This window comes from Triticum aestivum, chromosome 6D (genome assembly GCF_018294505.1).
Source record: "Triticum aestivum cultivar Chinese Spring chromosome 6D, IWGSC CS RefSeq v2.1, whole genome shotgun sequence".
NCBI lineage: Eukaryota > Viridiplantae > Streptophyta > Magnoliopsida > Poales > Poaceae > Triticum > Triticum aestivum.
This window is the reverse complement of record NC_057811.1, coordinates 16,187,301-16,210,873: the sequence shown is the minus strand read 5'-3', so window position 1 is coordinate 16,210,873 and position 23,573 is coordinate 16,187,301. Positions and strand designations below refer to the sequence as shown.

At 44.6% G+C, this 23,573-nt stretch overlaps 1 pseudogene; it reads right to left on the bottom strand.

Annotated features, from left to right (window-relative positions):
- Window positions 1–6,667: 6,667 nt before the first annotated feature.
- LOC123142331 (LRR receptor-like serine/threonine-protein kinase FLS2) lies at window positions 6,668–23,225 on the bottom strand (annotated as a pseudogene).
- Window positions 23,226–23,573: the final 348 nt, after the last annotated feature.

Here is a 23,573-nt window from a genome sequence, read left to right as displayed (position 1 = left end):
TGTCTACTTCCATCGATAACTTTACTTGGAACTATATTTTTATTCACCACATGATATGTGTTTTGCTTGGAGCGTCTTGTATTAGTTGAGTCTTTGTTTGTTAGTTTGCCACAATCATCCTTGCTGTACACACCCTTTGGGAGAGACACACATGATTCAGAAATTGTTAGAATACTCTATGTGCTTCACTTATATCTTTTGAGTTATATAGTTTTTGCACTAGTTCTTCACTTATATCTTTTAGAGCACGGTGGTGCATTTGTTTTATAGAAACTATTGTTCTCTCATGCTTCACTTAGATTATTTTGAGAGTCCTACAAAACAGCATGGTAATTTGCTTCAATTATGATAGGCATTTAAGATTAATAAAAAATATATTCTTATGAGTGTGTTGAATACTATGAGAAGTTAGATACTTGATAATTGTTTTGAGATATGGAGATGGTGATATTAGAGTCATGCTAGTTGAGTAGTTTTGAATTTGAGAAATACTTGTGTTAAATTTTGTGATTCCCGTAGCATGCACGTATGGTGAACCGTTATGTGATGAAGTCGGAGCATGATTTATTTATTGATTGTCTTCCTTATGAGTGGCGGTCGGGGACGAGCGATGGTCTTCTCCTACCAATCTATCCCCCTAGGAGCATGCGCGTAATACTTTGCTTTGATAACTTGTAGTTTTTTGCAATAAATATATGAGTTCTTTATGACTAATGTTGAGTCCATGGATTATACACATTTTTCTTCCTTCCACCATTGCTAGCCTCTCTAATACCGCACACTTTTCGCAGGTATCATACACCCACCATATACCTTCCTCAAAACAGCCACCATACCTACCTATCATGGCATTTCCATAGCCATTCCGAGATATATTGCCATGCAACTTACCACCGTTCCGTTTATTATGACACGCTCCATCATTGTCAAATTGCTTCGCATGATCATGTAGTTGACATCGTATTTGTGGCAAAGCCACCGTTCATAATTCTTTCATACATGTCACTCTTGATTCATTGCATATCCCGATACACCGCCGGAGGCATTCACATAGAGTCATATTTTGTTCTAAGTATTGAGTTGTAATTGTTGAAGTTGTAAGTAAATAGAAGTGTCATGATCATCATTTTTAGAGCATTGTCCCAAGTGAGGAAAGGATGATGGAGACTATGACTCCTCCATAAGTCGGGATGAGACTCCGGACTAAATAAAATAAAATAAAAAAGAGGCCATAAAAAAAATAAGAGGAAAGGCCCAAATAAAAAAATATGAGAGAAAAAGAGAGAAGGGACAATGTTACTATCCTTTTACCACACTTGTGCTTCAAAGTAGCACCATGATCTTCATGATAGAGAGTCTCCTATGATATCACTTTCATATACTAGTGGGAAATTTTCATTATAGAACTTGGCTTGTATATTCCAATGATGGGCTTCCTCAAAATGCCCTAGGTCTTCGTGAGCAAGCGAGTTGGATGCGTCCGTTGCATGGCAATCCCTACTCACTCACATTGATATCTATTAATGGGTATCTCCATAGCCCGTTGATACGCCTAGTTGATGTGAGACTATCTTCTCCTTTTTTGTATTCTCCACAACCACCATTCTATTGCACATATAGTGCTATGTCCATGGCTCACGCTCATGTATTGCGTGAAGATTGAAAAAGTTTGAGAACATCAAAATTATGAAACAATTGCTTGGCTTGTCATCGGGGTTGTGCATGATTTAAATACTTTGTGTGGTGAAGATGGAGCATAGCCAGACTATATGATTTTGTAGGGATAACTTTCTTTGGCCATGTTATTTTGAGAAGACATAATTGCTTAGTTAGTATGCTTGAAGTATTATTATTTTTATGTCAATATTAAACTTTTGTCTTGAATCTTTCGGATCTGAATATTCATACCACAATTAAGAGAATTACATTGAAATTATGCCAAGTAGCATTCCACATCAAAAAATCTGTTTTTATCATTTATCTACTCGAGGACGAGCAGGAATTTAGCTTGGGGATGCTTGATACGTCTCCAACGTATCTATAATTTTTTTATTGTTCCATGCCATATTATATTCTGTTTTGGACATTATTGGGCTTCATTATACACTTTTATATTATTTTTGGGACTAACCTATTAACCGAAGGCCCAGCCCAGAATTGCTATTTTTTTTGCCTATTTCAGAGTTTCGCAGAAAAAGAATATCAAACGGAGTCCAAACGGAGTGAAACCTTCGGGAACGTGATTTTTGGAACGAACGTGATCCAGAGGACTTGGACCCTACGTCAAGAAATCAACCAGGAAGGCACGAGGTAGGGGGGCGCGCCTACCCCCTGGGCGCACCCTCCACCCTCGTGGGGCCCATGTTGGTCCACCGACGTACTTCTTCCTCCTATATATACCTACGTACCCCCAAACTACCAGATACGGAGCCAAAAACCTAATTCCACCGCCGCAACCTTCTGTACCCGTGAGATCCCATCTTGGGGCCTTTTCCGGAGCTCCGCCGGAGGGGGCATCGATCACGGATGGCTTCTACATCAACACCATAGCCTCTCCGATGATGTGTGAGTAGTTTACCTCAGACCTTCGGGCCCATAGTTATTAGCTAGATAGCTTCTTCTCTCTTTTTGGATCTCAATACAATGTTCTCCCCCTCTTTTGTGGAGATGTATGCGATGTAATCTTCTTTTGCGGTGTGTTTGTTGAGACCGATGAATTGTGGGTTGATGATCAAGTTTATCTATGAACAATATTTGAATCTTCTCTGAATTCTTTTATGTATGATTGGTTATCTTTGCAAGTCTCTTCGAATTATCAGTTTGGTTTGGCCTACTAGATTGATCTTTCTTGCAATGGGAGAAGTGCTTAGCTTTGGGTTCAATTTTGCGGTGTCCTTTCCCAGTGACAGTAGGGGCAGCAAGGCACGTATTGTATTGTTGCCATCGAGGATAACAAGATGGGGTTTATATCATATTGCATGAATCTATCCCTCTACATCATGTCATCTTACTTAAAGCGTTACTCTGTTCTTTTGAACTTAATACTCTAGATGCATGCTGGATAGCGGTCGATGTGTGGAGTAATAGTAGTAGATGCAGGCAGGAGTCGGTCTACTTGTTGCGGACATGATGCCTATATACATGATCATACCTAGATATTCTCATAACTATGCTCAATTCTGTCAATTGCTCAACAGTAATTTGTTTACCCACCGTAATACTTATGCTCTCGAGAGAAGCCACTAGTGAAACCTATGGCCCCCGGGTCTATTTTCCATCATATTTAATCTCCCGACAACAAGCTTTTTCTGTCGCCGTTTTTATTTTGCTTTCTTTACTTTGCATCTTTATCATAAAAATACCAAAAATATTATCTTATCATATCTATCAGATCTCCCTCTCATAAGTGACCGCGAAGGGATTGACAACCCCTTAGTGCGTTGGTTGCGAGTATTTTTGTGGAGGTGCGAGGGACTCGTGCGTGGCCTCCTACTGGATTGATACCTTGGTTTTCAAAAACTAAGGGAAATACTTACGCTACTTTACTGCATCACCCTTTCCTCTTCAAGGAAAAACCAACGCAGTGCTCAAGAGGTAGCACAAAGCCAAGCCTCCACTTTGACCCACACAATCAACAGCTACACCATTCCTGAACCCTAAACTCCATTTGATTTTCTCCATAGCACTTGCCCTCTTCTTCGTCTCACATAGAACTACCACCGATGGGTTGTAGGACCTAATCAGGTATCGAAGCTCGCCAACTGTCGAGTCCAACCCCAATCCTCGACAGTTCCAGGTAAAGAGATTCATTGATCTCGGCGGCCCTGAGCACCAGGGTCCGTCGCTGAAGTCTTGTGCTCTGAGATGCGGTTAAACACTGAATTAGTCTTTTGCCTCGTATCACGGATAAAACCATCACCATCCCCCTGCCTGTCAAGTTCGCCCTTGGGTACCCACACCTGTGCTGGGCGCCTCTTCCTACTATCATATGCCATTCTGTCATAAGAATCATTTCAATATCTCCCCCCCCCATTCTTCCCTCGGCCTACGTACATAGTAGCCCCGGCGCCTCTCACGGGTTTCATGCATATCGGGTTTCCCAGTGGATAAACCCGACCCGCCCCGCCTGCATGCGCCCCTCGCTGGTAGTGCACCTTGTCCTTTCCCTTCCTTTCTCTTTCTATCTGCCGGTCATCCTCTGCTGGCTATTTTCCATGAGCTTGTTCCTGAGGTCCTGCTCGCGAAGCTCCTCTAGGTCATCACACAGATCATGTTCCTTGTTGTTCACATGCCTTCCACTATCCTTCTTGGGGCTGTTTACTTCATCTCTAAGGATACGGCTGCCTCCGCCAGTGCGGGAGTCAGACGTACGCGAGAATTCAGAGTTTAAGTTGCGCTTAGTGGGCATCTCTCGCACCTTCGGATGACCATAGTGTCTGGCATACGCCTCAACAATGTGGGCGCTGCTCATACTGTTGTTGCTGCTTCCTGCTGCATCCATCGATCCCTCCCTATTTGATGTGTTCCTTCCTGGTGATGCTCTTAGCCATCCACCCCATTGCTGTGAAGAGTCAACGGGTGGATCACACCCTCCATTGTTATGCACCAGCCTACCACATTCAAAACAAAAGTGTAGTACTTTTTCATAATGGAAATCAAACCACGTTTTCTCCTCATCCTCTTTTTTCTTCCTCAAATAAAATCCATGCACCAGTGGTTCCCTCACAGGGATCTTTGCTCTGACCCGCAAGTGTTGTCCTCTTCCAAAACCCTGTTTGTCCACATCTACTCTCACAATCTCCCCCAACCAATTACCTAGGGCACGACCAAATGCTTCAGTTCTCTTATCGGGCGGCAGATCCGTAACCCTAACCCATACATCAATTTTGTCGAAAACCATCTCAGACGGTCTCTTATCACCCTCATAATCCTTCATGATGAGAGTACTGAAGTCAAATTTCCATGGCCCGTTCTGCAGCACATGTCTCCAATCTCCCTCGCTGCCAAAGTGAACATCAAATATATTCGGGCCAATCTCAGCAAACTTTGCCTCACGATGAAATCCCCACGCCCTCGGCATGGTTTTCTCAACAACACTCATCTTCGTCGGCCTGGGAGAGCATACCTTACCCACAGCAGACCACCGGTGAAGTTTGCGAACAGGAGGGTTTGGATCTTCAAACACAAAACCTTCTACCTCCTTGTCCATCAACACCATGCCTCCTAACCTTGCTGAAAGACTCGCGGCCGGATCCGGGGTTTTGCTCTCAACAAGGGACTTGGAGGATCCCCCGCTAGCAGACCCACCATCCTTCTTCGCCTGCGTCGATGTCGCCTTCGTCGAAGGGGTGGTCATGGATTTGCCAGATGCCGCCGCCTCCTTCCGATCTGTAGTCCCTGCCATAGCACCGCTCCACGACAGAGATCACAAACTCGCAGGCCCGAGTCCGGTAGAGCGCCGTCGCCGTCCCGATCTCGTCCCGATTCTAACCACCCCCGAGCAGCAAGACCCTAACCCTAGCATAGTCGCACAATCGCCCTGGCGATCGCTTCCTACCCCTTAGCGTTTCGTGTCGTGGTGGACCCCATACAAGCTTGCTACGATATGTTGTACATGTTCGGCACGTTTTGTAATGGAAAGCTTGGTCCATGTAAACAGAAAAACTGCTATAAAACAGTTACACTCATCATGGGCTTCTCATGGTGCGTTTTGGGCTCACAACATCAACGTGTTTTCCCACATTGGGCCTGCCACTCTCGCACGGGTGCCACTAGTCCAACGCAAGAGCCCCTCAAAAAAAAAAACGCAAAGATTGTCTAAAAAAACAAGTCCAACGCAATCCCAATGAGGAGCCTCCACCTCCGTCGTCGGCGGCGGCGCCGCTGGACGATGAGACGAGGACCTGCTCCCCGAGATCCTCCCTCCTTCGCCTACCCCCGCAGCCCTCCTCCGTCCCCCGCGCCTCCTCCGTCTGCAAGTTCTGGCGCAGCCTCGCCTCCGACCCCGGCTTCTCTTGGTGTGGGAACCCGTCACCAGCAACCAGCACCGCCTGGAGTCTGGACATGCCCTCGGGGTTCTAGATGGAGAAAAGCTCGACGGTGCGGCGGTGCTTCGTGCTTCCGGAGACATCAGCGATACAAGATACACAAGCCATCGCCTCTGTTTGCTCGTGGGTAAGCGCTTTCCTGATGCACACCCTATGCCAAGATTAGACAGTCGCTTGAAACAAACAAATTTGTTTTTGCTAAAGTTGTACACTTCCAAACAGCATTTTAGAATGCATCTTTTAAGACAATTGAGATCTATTAGAATTAGCCAGCTGAGAATTAGCAAAATAACCAGAAAATTCGTATGCTTAACGCGCTCAAATACAATATATCAAGATGCTCAAAAGTGTACAGGCCACTCTGCTAGTGCAGTTCAGTATTACAAACCATCAACTGTCGACATGAAACAAAACAGAGTTGCAAAACAAAATCACGTGCCGGGTTCGTCATCACCAACGAGTACAAAGCAATAACAGTTACTTGCATCAGAAAAAAAAGTTCATATCACAATTATATAGACAGAAACACACACTTGTACAAGCTGCTAAATACTTCTTCACGTTATATCCATGGAGCAGAGCAATAGAGTGCCACCGGCATTACTCGATTAGCACATCACTCAACTTGCAGTCGCCTTGGTGTTTATCCGGCCCCAAGTAACAACAACAAACTCGTACAACTTGTCACATAGCTCGTCGAAGATGCGAAAATAGGCATATCTCCATGCCCTTTTGAACAGGAAAGCACAGAACACAAGCCATAGTCCGACCACAAAGCCAGACATTAGCCCAATGTAGAAGAACATCACTGGGTCATAAGCACTTACACTTTTCTGCTGATTCCTATGCCCTGGTGGACTGTTGCCTAGGCAATTCCTTTGAAGATGAAGCCCGCAAAGGCGACTGTTGCCATCGTACATGGACGGATCTTCTGCGTACAGAGTGTCCAGTTGACGGCCTGTTGGAATTCTTCCTGCAAGATTGTTGTATGACAAGTCCAAGGAGCTTAGATATGTCAAATCTGAGAGGCTCGTTGGGACTTCATCGGAGATATTGTTCCTTGACAAGTCAAGCGATTCCAGTGATTTCATATCCCCAATCTTCGAAGGAATTTTCTGGCTCAGGTGATTCCATGATAAATTCAAACTCAACAGTCCGTTTAGAGAAGTTATCTCATCTGGAATTTCACCGGTCAAGTAGTTGAGAGATAAATCAATGCTGACCATGTCAATGACTGCATCACCGCTAAACTTAAGTTCTTGCTGCTTCATCACCACAAGCAAAATATCCACAAGCAGCGGCAGTGAACTAGTGCCTTCAAACCACCGTGATTCAAGTCTCGGCGGATGTTTCAGGGTCATAGCTATTAATTTTGACAAGGCCGATGGAATTGATCCTGATATATTGTTGCTCGCTAAACTGAATTGTTGAAGTAGTACAAGACTTGTGATGTTAGCTGGAATATCCCCATGGAACATGTTATGGTTTAGCTGCAGAAACCGCAAGTTCACTAGGTCTCCGATCCATACTGGTAGTGCTCCATCGAACTTGTTCATTGCAAGATCAAGGAAAGTCAATTGTGAGCATTTTTGGAGCAATGGCGGGAAATTTCCGGAGAAGTTATTGTTACTTAAGTATAGGAATGCCAAGTTTGGCATTGAAGAACACCTGGGAAATTCTCCCACAAACCTATTCCGGGACAAATCCAAGAAAACTAGGTTTTGCAACTTGCAAATATGTCTAGGAACGTGACCAGTGATGTAATTGGAGGATAGACTTAGTACTGTAAGGTCTGGAGCTACAAAATCTGATGGCAAAGGTCCTGACAAGCTGTTCATGGATAAGTCCACATTAGTGAGGCTTCTCGGCAATGTTGGTATCTGCCCACTTAGTTGGTTCAAACTTAGAGAAACTGATTGCAAACTAGTACAATTCACTAACCCAGTTGGTATAGCTCCAGTAATGCCGTTATTATAAAGGTAAAGGTACTCCAGGTTGGTGAAGTGCCCCACCATATTTGGCAGCATTCCTGCCATATTGTTGTGATTTGAGCTCAACATCTGCAATTTGCTGGACGAACATTGTGGCAGTTTCATTACAAAGTCTGTCAGGTTCCCAGATGCAAGACTCCCATCGAGCTTTAGGAACTCTAAATCACATAGATTTTTCAAGTCCACCGTCATTGTGGCTGAATTACCATTGTTGGTAAATTCCAGCCGCTGGAGAGAAATCATACCTCCTAGCACATCAGGGAATGGACCATAAAGATAGGTTGAATCGAGTGTTAGTTCCTTGATGCTTGTTAGGTTCCAGAACCAACATGTTTCAATTCGGTGGCCCAAATAGTTACTGGAGAGATCAAGCTGCTCTAGTTTTGTGAGGTTTACGTGCGTAAGCAACTGGTTGGCATTTGGAAGTGAGCAATTGACAAGAATAAGGGCCTTCAGAGATGGGATTTTGTTGGCCACGAGGAACATTTCCGCACTGCTGAGATTCATATAACTCATGTCAACATATTCCAGGAAATGGAGATGAGTTAACCATGAGATATCTGATATGTGTATATCTTGCATGGAACTGAGCTCAAGGTCTCGCAGGTTTGAAAGGTTTCCAAGCTGAGGTGGCAGTATACCCGACATGCTAGTGTCGGAGAGGCCGAGATACTCCAACTTTGGAAGGTTGAAAAACTGAGGAGGCAGTCTACCAGACAATGGTGTGCCACTGAGATCGAGAAGTCTCAAGTTTTTACAAGACGAGAACTCTGGAGCGCAACCATTAGACCCGTGCAGGGATGTGAATGAGAGATCCAGATACTCTAAATTTGAAAGGTTTGCAAACTGAGCAGGCAATCTACCAGAGAACTGTGTGTATGAGAGATCAAGGTACTCCAAATTTGAAAGGTTTGCAAGCTAAGCATGCAATCTACCGACGACACTACAGTTAACACCGGATTCAGTGGCTCCAAGTCCAACCAGCGGAAGAAACCATACAAAAGAAACAATCAGGGGCCATCCAGCCTTGACCACGTACTCAATCGCCCGTGCCAGATACATGGCACCCCAGAAAAACTAGCCAATCATATCAACATAGACTGTTGGGTTTTTAAACAGGCCGGCAAATTAAATGCCGAGAACAGGAAAAAGGGATCACAAAGCAAGGATGACGACGAGCAGGGGCGGAGCTCTTTGGGCTGAGCCTGTGGCATAGGCTACAGGGTCTGGAAAAAAATTAGTGCTAAATATCAGGTATTTGGCCCGGTGCATCAAGGTGGGCTAGGAACAGTGGTACAGGACCCGCTTTGAACCAGATGCACGAGGGTGCTCCGCTACCGCAGCCCACGTCTCACGTATACACGCTCGCAGGCCTTGCCTTGACGCATGCACGAAGCCTTTCTCTGAAATAACAAAAAAGTGCACGCACGAAGCCAGCTATTCATCCCGCGTCTTCCACTCGAAAAAAAACAAATCCCATCTCCTCATCTCCTGTTCTGCCCCGAGCGCGGCGACGATACGATCAATCAGATTCAAATCAATCAGTTCCGAAAGATTTGAGACAGCACGGATCCGTTCCTGATAGATCCGAACGTACGCGCTGCAACATCCAGTGCTAACGATTTGAAGCAGTCGGCAGCACGGATCTGTTCCTAATCGATCCGAACGTACACGCAACAGCGGCCGCCTTGCCTGACTCTTAATGCTGCAGCGACCACGTGCCGCATCGTAAATTTCTCTTCCTCTTATAGCAATGTGCTTTTATTTATTTATTTTGTCTAGATTACAGTCATCTCTTGGTTCGAATTTAACTCTTTTCTCTGTTGTTTGTCCTAAATATTTTTTAGGTTGCGACAATTGTATGTGTGAAATTATGGTTAGCGGATGAAACCTTATTATATTATATTTAATTCTTTGTGTTTGGGCAAAACGTCCGGCATTAGCTAATGTTTTTACTTGTAATTACATATACTTCATTGGCTTCACAATTTTTGACATCTCATTTGTAAATTTTATTTGTTAAATGCAGATAATTGACAATTTCTTCTAAAAAGAAATGCACCATTACAAGATGCTCCAGAAGGCATGAATTGGGAGGAGGAGATTCAATGTGATCCTGGCAAAAGGAGATTGATAGAGTATTAAGTGATGATGTTATTTGTTATGTGGAGAAAGAAGAAACGGAAAATGTCATCAATGATCACGTGGTTGGGTATTTCATGGCTTGGAGGACTAGATTATACTAAAGGTAATTTTTAAAATTTTAGCAAATTTAAGTACTTTGATTTGTGCATTTTATTATGTTCTACTTGAAAATTTGATTCTAGTTTTTATATTTTATTTAGATTAATGAACCTTGATATGTGATGATGTGTTTTAATTTGAGAATGCTAGACCTTTTCAAGTAATTTTATCATTTGTTTAGCATTATATTAAGCAGTTTGACTATTGCATTTTGTTTTTATAAATAGACTTCTATTATGTTTAGTAATCCGTATTACAAGCTATGAAATGCAACATCCATGCTTGAAACTTTTCCCCATGGTTAAGTGGTGCATCAGGGTAAGATTAGCTCCAGCTCCGCCCCTGACGACGAGGAGCCCCGGCAACCGAACACAGGGGGACAAAAGAAGTTTCCCCCTCAAGTGAAAACAGTAAACATGATATATGTTACACACATCCCCAAAAAGGAGCGGAAACACGCACTAAGGGACGTCTATGCAATAGAGCCAGTCACCCCTAAATTCAATCCATGGTCATCATGCCCGACCACTTTTGATCGTCGGGATCATCCGACCAATATCCGGCATGGCGGATCAGCCGCCCTAGTCCTGGACCGAATCATTGACGGATTCCACCTTACGAGAGTCCTCATGGACGGTGGTAGCAGCTGAAGGAAATATGCCCTAGAGGCAATAATAAAGTTATTATTTATTTCCTTATATCATGATAAATGTTTATTATTCATGCTAGAATTGTATTAACCGGAAACATAATACATGTGTGAATACATAGACAAACAGAGTGTCACTAGTATGCCTCTACTTGACTAGCTCGTTGATCAAAGATGGTTATGTTTCCTAGCCATAGACAGAGTTGTCATTTGATTAACGGGATCACATCATTAGGAGAATGATGTGATTGACTTGACCCATTCTGTCAGCTTAGCACTCGATCGTTTAGTATGTTGCTATTGCTTTCTTCATTACTTATACATGTTCCTATGACTATGAGATTATGCAACTCCCGTTTACCGGAGGAACACTTTGTGTGCTACCAAACGTCACAACGTAACTGGGTGATTATAAAGGTGCTCTACAGGTGTCTCCAAAGGTACTTGTTGGGTTGGCGTATATCGAGATTAGGATTTGTCACTCCGATTGTCGGAGAGGTATCTCTGGGCCCACTCAGTAATATACATCACTATAAGCCTTGCAAGCATTGTGACTAATGAGTTAGTTGCGGGATGATGTATTACGGAACGAGTAAAGAGACTTGCCGGTAACGAGATTCAACTAGGTATCGAGATACCGACGATCGAATCTCGGGCAAGTAACATACCGATGACAAAGGGAACAACGTATGTTGTTATGCGGTCTGACCGATAAAGATCTTCGTAGAATATGTAGGAACCAATATGAGCATCCAGGTTCCGCTATTGGTTATTGACCGGAGAGGTGTCTTGGTCATGTCTACATAGTTCTCGAACCCGTAGGGTCCGCACGCTTAACGTTACGATGACAGTTATATTATGAGTTTATATGTTTTGATGTACCGAAGGTCGTTCGGAGTCCCGGATGTGATCACGGACATGACGAGGAGTCTCGAAATGGTCAAGACATAAAGATTGATATATTGGAAGCCTATGTTTGGACATCGGAAGTGTTCCGGGTGAAATCGGGATTTTTTCGGAGTACCGGGAGGTTACGGGAACCCCCCGGTAACTTAATGGGCCTTAGTGGGCCTAGGTGGAAGAGAGGAGAGGAGGCCAGGGCAGGGCCGCGCGCCCCTCCCCCCCAGTCTGAATAGGACAAGGAGAGGGGGGCGGCGCCCCCCTTCCTCCCCTCCACCTTTTCCCCCTTCCTCTCCTAGTCCAACATGGAAAAGGGGGGGAGTCCTATACTCCCGGTAGGAGTAGGACTCCTCCTGGCGCGCCTCTCCTCCCTTGGCCGGCGGCCTCCCCCTTGCTCCTTTATATACGGGGGCAGGGGGCACCTCTCTAGACACAATTGATCAACGATCTTTTAGCCGTGTGCGGTGCCCCCCTCCACCATATTACACCTCGATAATATCATAGCGGTGCTTAGGCGAGGCCCTGCGTCGGTAGAACATCAACATTGTCACCACGCCGTCGTGCTGACGAAACTCTCCCTCAACACTCGGCTGGATCGGAGTTCGAGGGACGTCATCGAGCTGAACGTGTGCTGAACTCGGAGGTGTCGTGCGTTCGGTACTTGATCGGTCGGATCGTGAAGACGTACGACTACATCAACCGCGTTGTGTTAACGCTTCCGCTTTCGGTCTACGAGGGTACGTGGACAACACTCTCCCCTCTCGTTGCTATGCATCACCATGATCTTGCGTGTGCGTAGGAAATTTTTGAAATTACTACGTTCCCCAACAGTGGCATCCGAGCCTGGTTTTATGCGTTGATGTTATATGCAGGAGTAGAACACAAGTGAGTTGTGGGCGATATAAGTCATACTGCTTACCAGCATGTCATACTTTGGTTCGGCGGTATTGTGAGATGAAGCGGCCCGGACCGACATTACGCGTACGCTTACGCGAGACTGGTTTCACCGTTGCGAGCATTCGTTGCTTAAAGGTGACTGGCGGGTGTCTGTCTCTCTCACTTTAGTTGAACCGAGTGTGGCTACGCCCGGTCCTTGCGAAGGTTAAAACAACACCAACTTGACAAACTATCGTTGTGGTTTTGATGCGTAGGTAAGAACGGTTCTTGCTAAGCCCGTAGCAGCCCCGTAAAACTTGCAACAACAAAGTAGAGGACGTCTAAATTGTTTTTGCAGGGCATGTTGTGATGTGATATGGTCAAGACATGATGCTATATTTTATTGTATGAGATGATCATGTTTTGTAACCGAGTTATCGGCAACTGGCAGGAGCCATATGGTTGTCGCTTTATTGTATGCAATGCAATCGCCATGTAATTGTTTTACTTTATCACTAAGCGGTAGCGATAGTCGTAAAAGAAATAGTTGGCGAGACGACAACGATGCTACGATGGAGATCAAGGTGTCGCGCCGGTGACGATGGTGATCATGATGGTGCTTCGGAGATGGAGATCACAAGCACAAGATGATGATGGCCATATCATATCACTTATATTGATTGCATGTGATGTTTATCTTTTATGCATCTTATCTTGCTTTGATTGACGGTAGCATTATAAGATGATCTCTCACTAAAATTTCAAGATAAAAGTGTTCTCCCTGAGTATGCACCGTTGCGAAAGTTCTTCGTGCTGAGACACCACGTGATGATCGGGTGTGATAGGCTCTACGTTCAAATACAACGGGTGCAAAACAGTTGCACACACGGAATACTCAGGTTAAACTTGACGAGCCTAGCATATGCAGATATGGCCTCGGAACAGTGAGACCGAAAGGTCGAGCGTGAATCATATAGTAGATATGATCAACATAGTGATGTTTACCATTGAAAACTACTCCATTTCACGTGATGATCGGTTATGGTTTAGTTGATTTGGATCACGTAATCACTTATATGATTAGAGAGATGTCTACCTAAGTGGGAGTTCTTAAATAATATGATTAATAGAACTTAAATTTATCATGAACTTAGTACCTGATAGTATCTTGCTTGTCTATGTTAATTGTAAATAGATGGCCCGTGCTGTTGTTCCGTTGAATTTTAATGCGTTCCTTGAGAAAGAAAAGTTGAAAGATGATCGTAGCAATTATACGGACTGGGTCCGTAACTTGAGGATTATCCTCATTGCTGCACAGAAAAATTACGTCCTGGAAGCACCGCTGGGTGCCAGGCCTGCTGCAAGAGCAACACCAGAAGTTATGAACGTCTGGCAGAGCAAAGCTGATGACTACTCGATAGTTCAGTGTGCCATGCTTTACGGCTTAGAACCGGGTCTTCAACGACGTTTTGAACGTCATGGAGCATATGAGATGTTCCAGGAGTTGAAGTTAATATTTCAAGCAAATGCCCGGATTGAGAGATATAAAGTCTCCAATAAGTTCTACAGCTGCAAGATGGAAGAGAATAGTTCTGTCAGTGAGCATATACTCAAAATGTCTGGGTATAATAATCACTTGATTCAACTGGGAGTTAATCTTCTGGATGATAGCGTCATTGACAGAATTCTTCAATCACTGCCACCAAGCTACAAGAGCTTCATGATGAACTATAACATGCAAGGGATGAATAAGAAAATTCCCGAGCTCTTCGCAATGCTAAAGGCAGCGGAGGTAGAAATCAAAAAGGAGCATCAAGTGTTGATGGTCAATAAGACCACTAGTTTCAAGAAAAAGGGCAAAGGGAAGAAGAAGGGGAACTTCAAGAAGAACAGCAAGCAAGTTGATGTTCGGGAGAAGAAACCCAAGTCTGGACCTAAGCCTGAGACTGAGTGCTTCTACTGCAAGCAGACTGGTCACTGGAAGCGGAACTGCCCCAAGTATTTGGCGGATAAGAAGGATGGCAAGGTGAACAAAGGTATATGTGATATACATGTTATTGATGTGTACCTTACTAATGCTCGCAGTAGCACCTGGGTATTTGATACTGGTTCTGTTGCTAATATTTGCAACTCGAAACAGGGGCTACGGATTAAGCGAAGATTGGTTAAGGACGAGGTGACGATGCGCGTGGGAAATGGTTCCAAAGTCGATGTGATCGCCGTCGGCACGCTACCTTTACATCTACCTCCGGGATTAGTATTAGACCTAAATAATTGTTATTTGGTGCCAGCGTTGAGCATGAACATTATATCTGGATCTTGTTTGATGCGAGACGGTTATTCGTTTAAATCAGAGAATAATGGTTGTTCTATTTATATGAGTAATATCTTTTATGGTCATGCACCCTTGAAGAGTGGTCTATTTTTAATGAATCTCGATAGTAGTGACACACATATTCATAATGTCGAAGCCAAAAGATGCAGAGTTGATAATGATAGTGCAACTTATTTGTGGCACTGCCGTTTAGGTCATATCGGTGTAAAGCGCATGAAGAAACTCCATAATGATGGACTTTTGGAATCACTTGATTATGAATCACTTGGTACTTGCGAACCGTGTCTCATGGGCAAGATGACTAAAACACCGTTCTCCGGAACTATGGAGAGAGCAACTGATTTGTTGGAAATCATTCATATAGATGTATGTGGTCCGATGAATATTGAGGCTCGTGGCGGATATCATTATTTTCTCACCTTCACAGATGATTTGAGCAGATATGGGTATATCTACTTAATGAAACATAAGTCTGAAACATTTGAAAAGTTCAAAGAATTTCAGAGCGAAGTTGAAGATCATCGTAACAAGAAAATAAAGTTTCTACGATCAGATCGTGGAGGAGAATATTTGAGTTACGAGTTTGGCCTACATTTGAAACAATGCGGAATAGTTTCGCAACTCACGCCACCCGGAACACCACAACGTAATGGTGTGTCCGAACGTCGTAATCGTACTTTACTAGATATGGTGTGATCTATGATGTCTCTTACTGATTTACCGCTATCATTTTGGGGTTATGCTTTAGAGACGGCTGCATTCACTCTAAATAGGGCACCATCAAAATCCGTTGAAACGACACCTTATGAACTATGGTTTGGCAAGAAACCAAAGTTGTCGTATCTTAAAGTTTGGGGTTGCGATGCTTATGTGAAGAAACTTCAACCTGATAAGCTCGAACCTAAATCGGAGAAATGTGTTTTCATAGGATACCCAAAGGAGACTGTTGGGTACACCTTCTATCACAGATCCGAAGGCAAGACATTCGTTGCTAAGAATGGATCCTTTCTAGAAAAGGAGTTTCTCTCGAAAGAAGTGAGTGGGAGGCAAGTAGAACTTGATGAGGTAACTGTACCTGCTCCCTTATTGGAAAGTAGATCATCATAGAAATCCGTTTCTACGACGCCTACACCAATTAGTGAGGAAGTTAATGATAATAATCATGAAACTTCAGATCAAGTTATTACTGAACCTCGTAGGTCAACCAGATTAAGATCCGCACCAGACTGGTACGGTAATCCTATTCTGGAGGTTATGTTACTAGACCATGACGAACCTACGAACTATGAAGAAGCGATGGTGAGCCCAGATTCCGCAAAATGGCTTGAGGCCATGAAATCCGAGATGGGATCCATGTATGAGAACAAAGTATGGACTTTGGTTGACTTGCCCGATGATCGGCAAGCCATTGAAAATAAATGGATCTTCAAGAAGACTGACGCTGACGGTAATGTTACTGTCTATAAAGCTCGACTTGTTGCGAAAGGTTTTCAACAAGTTCAAGGGATTGACTACGACGAAACTTTCTCACCCGTAGCGATGCTCGAGTCTGTCCGAATCATGTTCGCAATTGCTGCATTTTATGATTATGAAATTTGGCAAATGGATGTCAAAACTGCATTCCTGAATGGATTTCTGGAAGAAGAGTTGTATATGATGCAACCGGAAGGTTTTGTCGATCCAAAGGGAGCTAACAAAGTGTGCAAGCTCCAGCGATCCATTTATGGACTGGTGCAAGCCTCTCGGAGTTGGAATAAACGCTTTGATAGTGTGATCAAAGCATTTGGTTTTATACAGACTTTTGGAGAAGCCTGTATTTACAAGAAAGTGAGTGGGAGCTCAGTAGCATTTTTGATATTATATGTGGATGACATATTGCTGATTGGAAATGATATAGAATTTCTGGATAGCATAAAGGGATACTTGAATAAGAGTTTTTCAATGAAAGATATCGGTGAAGCTGCATATATATTAGGCATCCAGATCTATAGAAATAGATCAAGACGCTTAATTGGACTTTCACAAAGCACATACCTTGACAAAGTTTTGAAGAAGTTCAAAATGGATCAAGCAAAGAAAGGGTTCTTGCCTGTACTACAAGGTGTGAGATTGAGTAAGACTCAATGCCCGACCACTGCAGAAGATAGAGAGAAGATGAAATATGTTCCCTATGCTTCAGCCATAGGCTCTATCATGTATGCAATGCTGTGTACCAGACCTGATGTGTGCCTTGCTATAAGTTTAGCAGGGAGGTACCAAAGTAATCCAGGAGTGGATCACTGGACAGCGGTCAAGAACATCCTGAAATACCTGAAAAGGACTAAGGATATGTTTCTCGTTTATGGAGGTGACAAAGAGCTCATCGTAAATGGTTACGTTGATGCAAGCTTTGACACTGATCCGGATGATTCTAAATCGCAAACCGGATACGTGTGTACATTGAACGGTGGAGCTGTCAGTTGGTGCAGTTCTAAGCAAAGTGTCGTGGCGGGGTCTACGTGTGAAGCGGAGTACATAGCTGCTTCGGAAGTAGCGAATGAAGGAGTCTTGATGAAGGAGTTCATATCCGATCTAGGTGTCATACCTAGTGCATCGGGACCAATGAAAATCTTTTGTGACAATACTGGTGCAATTGCCTTAGCAAAGGAATCCAGATTTCACAAAAGAACCAAGCACATCAAAAGATGCTTCAATTCCATCCGGGATTTAGTCCAGGTGGGAGACATAGAAATTTGCAAGATACATACGGATCTGAATGTTGCAGAGCCGTTGACTAAGCCTCTTCCACGAGCAAAACATGATCAGCACCAAGACTCCATGGGTGTAAGAATCATTACTGTGTAATCTAGATTATTGACTCTAGTGCAAGTGGGAGACTGAAGGAAATATGCCCTAGGGGCAATAATAAAGTTATTATTTATTTCCTTATATCATGATAAATGTTTATTATTCATGCTAGAATTGTATTAACCGGAAACATAATACATGTGTGAATACATAGACAAACAGAGTGTCACTAGTATGCCTCTACTTGACTAGCTCGTTGATCAAAGATGGTTATGTTTCCTAGCCATAGACATGAGTTGTCATTTGATTAACGGGATCACATCATTAGGAGAATGATGTGATTGACTTGACCCATTCCGTTAGCTTAGCACTCGATCGTTTAGTATGTTGCTATTGCTTTCTTCATGACTTATACATGTTCCTATGACTATGAGATTATGCAACTCCCGTTTACCGGAGGAACACTTTGTGTGCTACCAAACGTCACAACGTAACTGGGTGATTATAAAGGTGCTCTACAGGTGTCTCCAAAGGTACTTGTTGGGTTGGCGTATTTCGAGATTAGGATTTGTCACTCCGATTGTCGGAGAGGTATCTCTGGGCCCACTCAGTAATACACATCACTATAAGCCTTGCAAGCATTGTGACTAATGAGTTAGTTGAGGGATGATGTATTACGGAACGAGTAAAGAGACTTGCCGGTAACAAGATTGAACTAGGTATCGAGATACCGACGATCGAATCTCGGGCAAGTAACATACCGATGACAAAGGGAACAACGTATGTTGTTATGCGGTCTGACCGATAAAGATCTTTGTAGAATATGTAGGAACCAATATGAGCATCCAGGTTCCGCTATTGGTTATTGACCGGAGAGGTGTCTCGGTCATGTCTACATAGTTCTCGAACCCGTAGGGTCCGCACGCTTAACGTTACGATGATAGTTATATTATGAGTTTATATGTTTTGATGTACCAAAGGTTGTTCGGAGTCCCGGATGTGATCACGGACATGACGAGGAGTCTCGAAATGGTCGAGACATAAAGATTGATATATTGGAAGCCTATGTTTGGACATCGGAAGTGTTCCGGGTGAAATCGGGATTTTTTCGGAGTACCGGGAGGTTACCGGAACCCCCTGGTAACTTAATGGACCTTAGTGCGCCTAGGTGGAAGAGAGCAGAGGAGGCCAGGGCAGGGCCGCGCGCCCCTCCCCTCCAGTCTGAGGGGCGACGCCCCCCCTTCCTTCCTCCCCTCCACCTTTTCCCCCTTCCTCTCCTAGTCCAACATGGAAAAGGGGGGGAGTCCTACTCCCGGTAGGAGTAGGACTCCTCCTGGCGCGCCTCTCCTCCCTTGGCCGGCGGCCTCCCCCTTGCTCCTTTATATACGGGGGCAGGGGGCACCTCTCTAGACACAATTGATCAACGATCTTTTAGCCGTGTGCGGTGCCCCCCTCCACCATATTACACCTCGATAATATCGTAGCGGTGCTTGGGCGAAGCCCTGCGTCGGTAGAACATCAACATTGTCACCACGCCGTCGTGCTGACGAAACTCTCCCTCAACACTCGGCTGGATCGGAGTTCGAGGGACGTCATCGAGCTGAACGTGTGCTGAACTCGGAGGTGCCGTGCGTTCGGTACTTGATCGGTCGGATCGTGAAGACGTACGACTACATCAACCGTGTTGTGTTAACGCTTTCGCTTTCGGTCTACGAGGGTACGTGGACAACACTCTCCCCTCTCGTTGCTATGCATCACCATGATCTTGCGTGTGCGTACGAAATTTTTGAAATTACTACGTTCCCCAACAGCAGCCTCAATCTGCTCTATCAAGACACAGTACGCAAAATGGGCATTAATCCATCAAGGACCAAGCCAACGAAGACTACCTTCAAAGGAGTCATACCAGGTGTAGAGGCCCGCTGTGCGGGCTCAATCACACTAGAGGTTGTCTTTGGATCCCCCGACAACTTCCGAAGCGAGGAGTTAATCTTCGACATCGTCCCATTTCGCAGTGGTTATCACGCACTGCTCGGACGAACGGCATTCGCTCGGTTCAATGCGGTGCCGCACTATGATTATCTTAAACTCAAGATGCCCGGTCCACGCGGCGTCATAACGGTCAACGGAAACACGGAACGCTCCCTCCGAACAGAGGAGGACACCGCCGCCCTAGCAGCAGAAGTACAAAGCGGCCTTCTCAAGCAGAACCCTAATCCGGTTGCCGAGCCCCGGGACATCGTAAAGAGGGTCCGGACTATGCTGCACCAGGACAGCGCGGCTCATCAAGAGCTCGACTAGCAATTTGGCCTCCGTCCCAGCCCCGATCAGGCAGTGGCATTCGTACCACGCGTTCATAATTACGCACTCAAAATTCCATGGGCATTGACGGAGGCACAGAAATCTTGTGATCCAAAGTTCGGCTTGACCGATCCCGGACACACATATACTTTTACTATTTTATTTTTCCTTTTCCAGGTTTGTTTTACATAGTCCTTCTTGGACGGCCTAATTATCAGTCCTGTAAAAGGATAAAAACACCAGGATGGCAAGAAGCACAAACGTATAGGGGAAGTTCTAGAAGCCACTCTACCTGCTGTCATGACCCACACGCAGCTCGCCTCTGGTAATGGCATGTTAAATAGCCGGTTGCTTATCACACTATTTGTATTAATGCGCTTTGCCGCATTAACCAAATTATAATGGAAACAGTTCGTGTCTCAAGTTTCAGGGCCCAAGATATCACCTCTACTTTCTTTTTGTTTTTCGTTAACAATTCATTTTCTAGCACCCGTACACTTTGGTACGTTTCATATTTGTCAGGGGCTCCCAGGCACCCCACAATACGGCAACAAAGTTCGAACACTTCTATAGTATAGTTCGGCACCCCGAATTTAGCATTATATGCATTGGCTCCGAATCATGTCTTTGGTCAATAGTTGGGTTGCCCGGCTCCTGTGCTTGCTACCTTACGTTCCGCTATATCGGCTAAGGTAGTAAAGGGAGAGCTACTGCGATTGTGCCCTGGTTTATCCAAAGGAGCACCTCAGTAGAGAAAGCCGAAAACTGACTGTCATGATGTGGCGAGAGCCGGTCAGCTGTTCGGAGGTTACAAATCGTTGGAGATTTCTCCCGCATTATGTGAAGGATCGGTACTTCCTGATCAGACGCTCATAGCACTCTGGTTCGAAAACTAGGGGCTGTGCCTATGTTTTATGGGACAATTGCATTTTTACCCCTAGTTGGTTCCTACCCACGGGTTTTGCCCTTACTTTTCGAGCTTGCTCAGTTTTGCCCTTACTTTTTCCGTCGAGGTCCCTCGAATGCCCTTTGACCGTTTGACCAAAACTTTGAAAATTCATAACTAATTCATATTAACTCAGAAAAATGCAAATAAGATATCAAAATGTTCAGATAAACATTACCTTTATGTGCATATCATTTGCATTCAGGACAAAAGCACCATTTAAACTACCTAAGATAATTAATGTTATTAACATTATTAAAAATAAAAAGGTATAAACAATATTTTTTTTCATGAATAAAAATTACATGCAAATGTAGGTGATGTTTTCTGAACATCCTGATATCTTATTTGCATTTTTCTGAGTTCGTATCAACTTGTTATGAATTTTCCAAATAATGGTCAAAGTTGCTAGAACATTCTTAACAGGATGATACGAACTGAGAAAAATGCAAATAAGATATCAGGATGTTCAGAAAACATCACCTACATTTGCATGTAATTTTTATTCATGAAAATATATTGTTTATACCTTTTTATTTTTAATAATGTTAATAACATTAATTACCTTAGGTAGTTTAAAGGGTGCTTTTGTCCTGAATGCAAATGATATGCACATAAAGGTAATGTTTATCTGAACATTTTGATATCTTATTTGCATTTTTCTGAGTTCATATGAATTAGTTATGAATTTTCAAAGTTTTGGTCAACCGGTGAAAGGGCATTCGAGGGACCTCGACGGAAAAAGTAAGGGCAAAACTGAGCAAGCTCGAAAAGTAAGGGCAAAACCCGTGGGTAGGAACCAACTAGGGGTAAAAATGCAATTGTCCCATGTTTTATTGTAAACTCCTATGGCTAAGTGAGGGCGTTTAAGCCGCATAGTCCGATTGCCTGGTTCGTTGCGCTAAACAACTCCTTCAAGGACCATACAATTGGATCAAGATTGTTTAGATTCCATCCCGAACACCCCCATACTACCTACGTGGGGGTAGAAGCCGACGATTGGCCAACCCTCAGATTCCATAAAACACGGCTGCACAGGAGGAAAAAATTAAAACATAACAAAAATTATATTACAAACTGACTTTGTTTCATCATACAAGGCAAAGACAACACGAGTGTATTCATTCGAAAATAATGTCCTGTCCACACTGCGCTGCTACAATGCGAGACCTCTCCAGGACATCCGCGAAATAGTGCTTGGGTGTGCGGTGCTCCTTGCCCTTTGGCGGCCCTCGGGCCCGCTCGACGGCGTTCATCTTCGCCCACCTCATCTTGCAACGGGCAAAGGCCATACGAGCACCCTCAATACAGGCCGATCGCTTGACGATATCCAGCCAAGGATAGGCGTCCACCATCCACCTCACGAGTCCGAAGTAGCTGCCGGGCATAGCTTCGGCTGGCCATAGCCAGATTATCAAACCCTTCATGGCTAGTTCGGCCACCCTATGCAGCTCCACCAGCTGTTTTAGTTGATCGGTGAAGGACACGGGATGCTCTGGCACAAGATATTGTGACCAGAATAGCTTCTCCATAGAACTCCCTTCTTCGGCTCGGAAGAACTGTACGGCGTCGGACACACTGCGCGGCAAATCAGCAAAAGCCCCTGGAGAACTCTGAATCCGGGTTAGTAAAAGATACTTCCTCTTCGCGTATTTGCTTTGCATACTGAATGCCTTACCCGCCGCAATCTTCCTCGCCTCCTGGACCTCTTGGAGGGCGCCCTGGGCCTCGTTCTGGGCCGTCTCCGCGCTCTGACGAGCCTTGAAGAGTTCGGCCTCTTTAGCTGACGCGTCACGCTTCAAGGTCTCACACTTCTTCACCGCGTCACGGAGCTCTTGTTGGACCTCGCCGACCCGGGCCTTGAGCTTCTTATGGGCAGCCTGCTCCTTGACGGCCTTCTCCTCGGCTTCGCCCAGGGCCTTTTTCAGGGCCTCGACCTCGGTCGTTGCCCCTATTTATATCAAGAGACTTCGGTCAATACATATCATCCCACTCTTTTCAAATACTTCCTGGGTTATTACATACCTTGATTCTCCTGGAGCTGCCTCTTCACCTGGCCGAGATCCTCAGCCTGCTCTAGTCTCCTCTTAAGTTCAGAGACTTCAACAACACGTGAGCTCGCGGCTAGCAGTGACGCCTGCAATCGCATTCCAGACAAATTTAGTTAGTTCCCTGCGATAAAGGAATGATCCCCTCTCCGGCTTTTCTTTCCGAACACCGGACAGTGTCTCAGGGGCTACTGTCTATATGGGGATGTTCTCTTTTTGCGTCGCTTACCTCAAAACCTGCCAGCAGGCTGCTGCAGGCTTCGGTTAGTCCGCTCTTGGCAGACTTAACCCTTTCAATCACCGTGCCCATAAGAACAAGATGCTCATCCACAATGGAAGCGCCTCGTAGCACTTCCAGCAGATCATCTGGTGCCCCTGGTTGGACAGGGGTCACCGGTGGAATAGGCATACCCCCCACTTTCGAAGGAGTTTGCGTGCCGGATTCTGGA